Source organism: Cyanistes caeruleus, chromosome 3 (assembly GCF_971803275.1).
Source record: "Cyanistes caeruleus chromosome 3, bCyaCae1.hap1.1, whole genome shotgun sequence".
Taxonomy (NCBI): Eukaryota; Metazoa; Chordata; class Aves; order Passeriformes; family Paridae; genus Cyanistes; species Cyanistes caeruleus.
The window spans coordinates 46660597-46669287 of NC_141703.1; the positions used below are offsets into that span (position 1 = coordinate 46660597).

At 37.6% G+C, this 8691-nt stretch overlaps 1 long non-coding RNA gene across 1 annotated transcript; it reads right to left on the reverse strand.

Annotated features, from left to right (window-relative positions):
- Positions 1–4583: 4583 nt before the first annotated feature.
- Positions 4584–8435, reverse strand: LOC147654130 (uncharacterized). Its single transcript, XR_015285459.1, has 2 exons — positions 8276–8435; positions 4584–5972 (listed from the first exon to the last, which is right to left on the reverse strand). It is a non-coding gene; the product is annotated as an uncharacterized LOC147654130 (long non-coding RNA).
- Between the last annotated feature and the right edge of the window lie 256 nt (positions 8436–8691).

The following is an 8691-nucleotide window of genomic DNA, read 5'->3' on the forward strand; positions in this document are numbered from 1 at the left end:
ACTCTCAATTTTTGTTTTAGTCTCTTTACTCCTCACTATTCAGAAAGCTGCTATGGCTGTTTTCCAGTATGTGGCAGTACTTTTTTCCTTATGTTCACACATTTGTGCCTTCATGCGGCTTTTTTTCACTGACTTGAACCCACAAATCTCAGTATTGATTGTTGTGATGGTTTCTGATGGAAAGTAACTGCCACCAGCATGAGGATCAACCCTTCTCTCTGTTCTTTTTCTGTTCTTTGGTTGCAGATATTTGTCAATAGTAGAGGATCCAAAAACAAAATTTTAAACAGGGATAACTATAGCAAGTATGAGCATGTTCTGATGAAGCCTTCGTGGTTGCTACTATGTGAAATATGTTACACAGGAACAGCTTCTCCACTGGAGAGAATATCCAGTAGGAGACTGGGGAGTAGGATTGGCTTGGCCAAACGGGAATGCTCTCTTTTCCTCTTTCCTCTCTCTCACCTCTTTTGTTTTCCCACAGAAATAACTTTCACCATTAGAGTGGATGTGTGCCACCAGCTACAGACTCTGTAAATCTTTGTGTACGTGACCTGGTCTTAACAGCCACAGGAAAAGAAAAAAAACTTTTCAAAACTTTTGAAAAGCTTCAAAGTTCAAAAACTTCAAAACTTTTCAAAATTAAGAACAAGCAAATAATCCTAGCAGAACAGAAGCTACAGCAAATATGATGGAATCAAATTAATATTTCAAATTTGTCCTCATTCAAATAAACATGAAAAGAAATTGTTGAAATGGAAAAAAAAAATAGAAAAAAGTAACTTCTATTGTGACACGAGTGAGCAAGTTGGATGAAAATTTTTATTGTGCTGAGATACCAAAAATCAAGGAAAAATGAATAGTGATACTGCTGTTCATGAATATGCATATTTACATTCAAATTACAAATATAATTCCTACAGTGAAGACATCACCAATCTCAAGAGCAAGAGGTTATGGGTTTTCTTGTGCCCACACTGCTCACACGTTAGCACATGGAGTACTTGACCTTGTTTCTTCTTTAAGATTACATATTTCTTTATGTTTATTAAAACAAAAATATTATTTTTCAATAAGGATTTCATTAGGTAATGAAAAAACAAATGAAAATAGGTGAAGAGTGTTTTATAATGCACCCAAGTGTCATTTTTTTATCATAATGCTGACGTATATTACAGGTCCTGAAGTGTGACAGCATACTGGCTGTTCCAAGATTTCAAAGGTTTTGTGGGAATAGTCAGTTAAAACATAGCTCAGTTTCATTCACTCCACATTTTGGTGGTACTTTATGAAATAAAATATTCCCTGGACTATGCACACAAGATCAGAAGGACATCTATTTGGACCAATCCATGCAGAATGAGGCAGGAAAGCTAATAATGAAAGATAGGCAAAGTCAGACTTCTAATAACTCTCTCCATGACATAAGATTTTTTAGCAGTACAGAAAATTCCATTAATTCTGATCTAGAAAGTCAAAGGAAAGAAAACAAACAGGGTAAAAAAAAAGATACTGACAGCAGATATGTTCTTTCAGATATAAAAGAGAAGATGATGGGAAGAAAAGGTAGGGAAGGAATAATGTGTCTGAAATTGGCAAGAGCTTTGTAAATCCACATTCCATGTTATGAAGAGACAGCACTGCTACGGTCAATCTTAGTGGAACTCCTGTGCCATCTTGGAGTATCTCTCCTGTCTTTGGTGTCTTTTGGAGGATGTGATTGAGGAGTTGGTGATCTTGAGCAAGGCCTGAAAGACATTTAAGCCCAGTGCTAGGGTCTGAAACAGCCATTGGCTCCGGATATATTACAATAAAGGAAAATTTTGGCTGAACTTCCTAGATACTAGCTAGATCTGCTCTGCTGGTCATTAAGAAGGAGATAGCCTGCCTACCTAAAAACAACCAAAACAAGAAAAAAAATTGAACAAAAAAACCCACAGCAAAAATAAACCAACAAAAAAACCCAGCAAAAAACAAACAAACAAAAAAAACCCACAAATCAAAACCCCTGTAGTTTTACAAAGAGCAAGGAGGATGATCCAAGACGGGATCTTCATGGCATGAAGTAGATGTCCACCGAAGGAACTAAGTTCTTTTTCAGAAGACAAATTATAACAGAAGACTGAATTGAGTTGTCTTCTCTATTATTTCAAACAGTATTGTTGGGCACATTTTAACAGTTCATACAATCCACTTTCTAAGAAAGAAATTTAGGGACCAAAATAAAACACAAGTTTGACCAGAATGTTTGGAAAAGGGAATAAAATTGAGAGCTGATTTCTTGAGAAAGAAGGTAAACTAGGGAAGAATAATGGAATTCAAACAACATAATCTACTGTCTATATTTGAGTGAATTTCAAAACTTGCAGATGGAATATCCAAGTCCTCAAATAAGGTCCACTGAAGTCAAATATACATCCTTAAGAACAAAGATTAATGATCATTAATAAAGTAAATCTTTAAGTTCCTTTTTGCAGAACAACTTGACACTGAAAACAAAAAGACACTGAACTTGACTCACTTCTTCTTTGCAGCTGTTTTATTGTTTATGCTTATCTAAGTGATAATAGGTCCCAAGTATTTGATGATACAGTCTGGTGTTCAAGACAATGGACAAGTGTAACAGATGAGTCCTGAATTACAGAAAATTGCAAATTCCATTGTCATGAAGCTTAGGATCTAGCCCTCAGCAGATCAGAACCTTAATTGGAGAGGTATAAAGAGAGAAACAGACTGATGACATAATCAGTATGATATAATCAATATATATTATTCATTACATAATAATATTATTCAATATGTGAGAAATAGTAATTCCTCATACAACAGGTTATCTTATCTAATAGTTATTTATGGTATTTTTCAGTCCACAGAAATTTGACAATCTCAGTTGTGTTATTTGAAGCTACATTTACAAAATTAGTAAGATTATAAGGCCTACTTGTAAAATAAAAGACATTGTGCCTTCTGACCTAAAGACTATTTTAGACTTCCTTTTCAAATTCAAGTGCTTTTTCTAAAGCAAATTATGTGTGCTTTTCAATTTTGAGCTCAGAACATCCATTCTGAGTGGGAATAAGAGACAAAATTACTGTCACAAAATGTGAATACTTTTCTTGGAGGATACTGAAGCATTTTTCATAGGGTTTTCTTAGCTTTTCATTCACTGTCGTGGTACTGAATCTTCTAGGCAACAATACATATTAAAATAATGTTACTCTTAATTATGTAAGCTATATATTTCTGCTTCTTAATATCCTCAGGTATTTTTTAATTATTAAAATTATATCTTAAAGGGACAAAGAAAATGTAGAAAAATGAGCTAAAAATATATATTTATTTATTTTAAAATATGTAATATTTGATACATTGTAACCTTTATGTCTAGAGTAGACTTCCAGTATCCAAAAGGAATATCTTAATAAATAAGGCATCCAAAGAAATCTGTTATGGGGCCATTCAAACTGTGAATAATATGCTTCCACATCATATACTTGGATATGCATTTAACATGTACCAAGGCACTGCACATCATAAAGCATAGATATACTTGATTTCAAGATATACTTGATTTCATCATAATTAAATAAAAGCTCTCACATTCATGGAGTCTTCACCAACAAGGATAGCAATGTGCCAATTTTGGTGGTTTTTTCTCTATCCATAATTCATAATTTGTTCTCCACTAAACTTATATGGTGAACTGGGCTATAGAAGAGCTCTAATCTCAGGTTGGTTTTTACTGTTTGCATAGTATTCAACAAACTTAATCTATTTGTAGCTAACTCACTCATCTGTAAAATGTGTTCAGCAGTGATCTAAACTCATGAGAGTTAATAAAATAAAGTCAAATTTTTAAGTAATCACAGTTTATTGATATATAAAGTGTCTGTGTTTAAACTGGAAGGGAGACTTTATTTACTGCAGGACCACAACAGACAGCTAAAGAGAAGGCAGTTCTTCTAGTTTCTAAGAAGTTGTCTTATTAAAACACTGAGATGAAAGGTCCCAGATATCTTTGAGTTACTTGGAAATGTAGCAACAAAGGCAGTGTGTAAAATATATGATAACTTTGCACAAATTTGGAAAATTTCACTATATTCTTTCTTACACTGCAGTAAATATACAGAATTAATTGGTAAATAAAATAATGAAGTTACTGGATTACTTTCTTGTTTGTTTTGGTTTGATTTCCATTTTTGTAAACAAAGAAATAAGCAAAAAACATTTAGAAGCAAATCTGGAAAACATTTGGAAGTATAAAATAATTTCATTGTGCTTTGCAACATCTAGCTTCTTAAAAGGAAGATAAACTGTATAGTAGCTTGTTTGCTCCATGAAGTTTAAAATTAATACTATAGGCAAAGTTCTCTGCGTTTATCATTCATACATGTAAAACTTAAATTTAATTCCTTCTATAACGGACTTCATATTCTGTTGAAAGAATTTCACTGTGACATAATAACACCCTGAAGATATAACAATTTTTTTCCTTGTTAGTACAAGAAAGCTCTGTGAATACTTTATGCTTTGCTATATTCATTGTTGCCCTAGGTACAGTAGGATTCTTTTTTCCTCTAATATTATAAAATATCCCTTTCATTTTCTTTAAAAGCAAGACACTAGGAAATTTTCCTTTTGGAAAATACTTTCCTGAAAAATAACAGCCTATATCAGTCACCATCACAAGGGAATGCAAGTACTTGATGAGATTTCAGAAATACGGTTATTAAAATGCAGTATCTATTTTAACAGAAAGCTTAGTAATACAAAAGTTGAAAATTGTATTTATTTTTTTTCCCTAAATAATGGTGATAGTTTCCCTCAATTATTATTAAGGAAAAGTTTTTTATTTGGGGGGTTTGTGTTTGGTTTTTTTAGGTTTGGGATTTTTTGCCACCAAACTCAAGGAGTTTTTTTTAAAGTATATTGACTTAAAAAGCACCTTGAAGAGAAAAATTCAAGTGACAATTAGGAGCCTAAATCCTTCATCTTGCCATAGTCCCTACAACATATATCTTGAGACTCATGGACAAAACCTTTCCAGTCAAGACTGTTTATTATTGTTCATTTATTACAGTTCAGCAGATATAACATCTTCTGTCAACCTAAAAAGTCATTTAGTTAAGATCTTAGATAAGATTCTTTTTATGCTTCCATACCCCACTATGTCAAGAGTAAAGCTGAAGTTTCAGCAAATGTTAAAAGATACTAAACCAACAAAAAAATCATATCAGATGGTAGAGAACTATAAGGTCTCCTCTGGGCCTCTTTCTCCAAAAGGAGCAACCCCCCTCCACCCAGCTCCCTCTACAGCTCCTCATAAAATGTGTGCTCCAGCCCATCCACAAACTTCGCTGTCTTTCTCTGGACTCACTGCAGCTTCAATGTCTTTCTCATTGTAGCAGGCCTCATCATGTACCAGGCTTCCTCACAAGGGGAGGCAGAGGGGAAGACACTGATCCATTCTCTCTGACCATTGATAGGACCTGTGGGAATGCCCACAGGCCCTGAAAGTGTGTCAGGGAACATTTAGGTTCAATATTAGAAGTAGGTTCCTCCCCAGGAGCGCAGCTGAGCACTGGAACCCAGGGAAGCCATCACATCACCAAACCTGCCAGAGTTCAAAAAGCTTTTGGGCAATGGTCTCAGGAACAAGGTGTTATCCTTGAGGTTGTTCTGTGCAGGGCTGGACCCAGTGATCCTTGTGAGTGCCTTCAATTCAAGATATTTTATGGTTCTCTGATACTTTTCTAAGGGATACAATCCTTTAGAAAGAGATTGCTCTAGTGTGGATCTCCCATGGGCTCACAAGTCCTATCAGGATATCTGTTCCTGCATGGGCTCCTCACCCCATATGTTCACAGGTCCTGACAGAAGCCTGCTCAGTCACCGTGAGAAAAAACCTGTGCTTCCTGTTGTTCAGAAGGATCTTGCTGCATTACAGGTTGTGTTCATCCACTGAGAAAAGACTGAAAAAAATAATGTCTTTATTCTCTTTTCACACTCCTCTCAGGTATTTATAGACATAGATGATATCCCCCCTAAGCCTTTATGTCTGGAGGCCGAACAGTCATAGTTCTCTCAGCATTTTCTTATAGGAAAGAAAGATCAGTAAAGTAACAAATAACAAGGAGGACAGCTTACTGACAAGGAATTGAATAATTAGAAAGTGATTATTCAATGAAACATATGTTAATACAATCAAGTGAAAGTTCTGTCCAAGAAGGCCATGTCAACTATCCTATATTAAAAAAAGGGAATCAAAAAATTTGATGGTAGCCATAAGTTAACTCCTCAAGAAAACACATGAGTTATGATTATTATACCTAAATTTACACTTATAAAGTCCTGAATAGATAAAATAGATATGGTAGGAAGAACTAATACAAATGTTGTATCTTTATATACACTGTTTATGTGAGCATATGTGTTTATATGTTAAGTAGGAATCTTCCATTTTAATCCATCTTTTTCTGCATACAAGCAAGGCATTTTCAATCTATTCTATTTTCAATTGACTATAATTCAAGGATTGATTTGCTAATTACATGATCTACCTGTCCCCAGAACAGCTAAATTTGCAATTGCGAGACTATAAAGAAGTGATTAATAGAAGAGGTTATCTTCTTAGTAAAAAGAAATCACAAGATCAATTATCTGGATCAGATCAAACCCATGATTCAACACGCCCATGCAAAATAGACCATATTTTTGTCATGTCCAGTCTTTCCTTAAATGCCACGAGAGACAGTGACTCCACCTCCCTGGGTAACTCATTCCAATATTTAATCACTTTTTCTGTGTGGAATTTCTTCCTAATGTCCAACCTAAGCCTCCTCTGGCATAGATTAAGACTATGTCCTCTGATTCTATCACATTACGAGGCTGACCCCAGCTGGCTACAACCCCCTTTCAGGTAATCGTAGAGACTGATAAGGTCTTCCCCGAGCCTATTTTTCTCCAGGCTAAACAACTCCAGCTCTCTTAGCCTCTCCTCATGGGACTTGCACTCCAGACCCTACAAGAGCTTTGTTTCCCTTCTCTGGACTAACTACAGCACTTCAGTGTCCTTCCTGAACTGAGGGCCCAAAGCTGAACACAGCACTCGAGGTGTGGCTTCCGCAGTGCTGAGTTCAGGGGAAGAATATCTTCCTGGTTCTTCTGGTCACATTATTCTTGATACAGGCCACTGGACTTCTTGGCCACCTGAACACACTCCTATCTCATGTCCAGCTGGCTGTCCACCAGCACTTCCAGGTCCATTTCTCCTGGGCCACTTTCCAGCCTCTCTGTCCCCAGCCTGTGGCACCCCCTACTACTGTGGTCAAAGTATAGGACACAGAAGTTGGTCTTGTTGAACTTCATGCTGTTTTATCTCATCCAGTTGATCCAGTCTGTCCAGGTCCCTCTTGAGAGCATCCCAAACCTCCAGAAGATCAACATCCTGACCCAACTTAGTGTCATCCATGAATTTACTAATGGTAGACTCCATCCCCTCATTCAGATTATCAATAAAGATATTAAACAGGATTGGCCCCAACACTGATCCACTAGTGACTGGCTGCCAACTAGATGCAGCACCATTCATCACCACTCTCTGGGCACTGCCGTCCAGCCAGTTCTTAACCCAGCAAAGAATGCTCCTGTCCAAGCTCAGGGCTGTCAGCTTCTCCAGGAAAATGTGGGTGCCAAAGGTTTGCTGAAGTACAGGTAGACAACATCCACAGCCTTTCCCTTATCTACTAGACAGGTCATCTGGTCATAAAGGGAGATAAGGTTGGTCAGGTGTGACCAGCCCTTACTAAACCTCTGCTGGCTGGGCCTGATCCCTTGGTTGTCCTGTATGTTCCCTGCGATCATGCACAAGATGATCTGTTCCATGATCTTTATAGGCACACCAGCCATGCTGACCAGTCTGTGTTCCCCCAGATTCTCCTTCTGACCCTTCTCATGGGTGGATGTCACACTGGCCAACCTTCAGTCATCTGGAACATCACCAGTTAACCAGGACTGATAATAAATGATGGAGAGTGGCTTAACAAGCTCATCCACCAACTTCCCCGTCACTCTAGGATGAAACACATCTGGTCTTATAGACTGGTGAGCATTAAAGAGGCTCAGCAGGTCACTAACTGCATCCTCCTGGATTGCAGAAGATCCATTCTGCTCCCTACCCCTATCTCCTGTTGTAGTTGATAGCCTTAAATGTATCTTTTCCCATCTTTTAGTTGTGATTCTCCCCCCACCCCCAGCTTCTCTTTCTCCTGTTTACCTGGTGTCAAGTTACCATGGTTACTGAAGTTTCTCTCCTCAGCCCCACGGCGAGAGGCCGGATAGAGTAAAGAGAGGACCCCGCTGGCATTTCCAGCTGCTTGAAGTTTCTTTAGCCCAGGAAAGCACGGGGTTGAGAGAAGAGAACCCTTCTTTCCAACACGGAAGTTTGTAACTCTGTTTTTCCTGTCCCAGAATGCCTCTGAGCTATGGAAACTGAGAGGCCAGGCTTACCTTCCCTTCCCTTTCTTTCCCACCTGTGTTGCCAGGAAACCAGCCTCCCCCCGTCTCTCCTCCTCTGCCCCTCTGTGGAGAATACTCCTACACCTTTGTGGGCATTTGAAGAAGTTGGTGTCTGTTATTTCTTATCTTGGTGTGTGTAACCTTGATTTGTAGAAAGTTTGTAAGATGTACTAA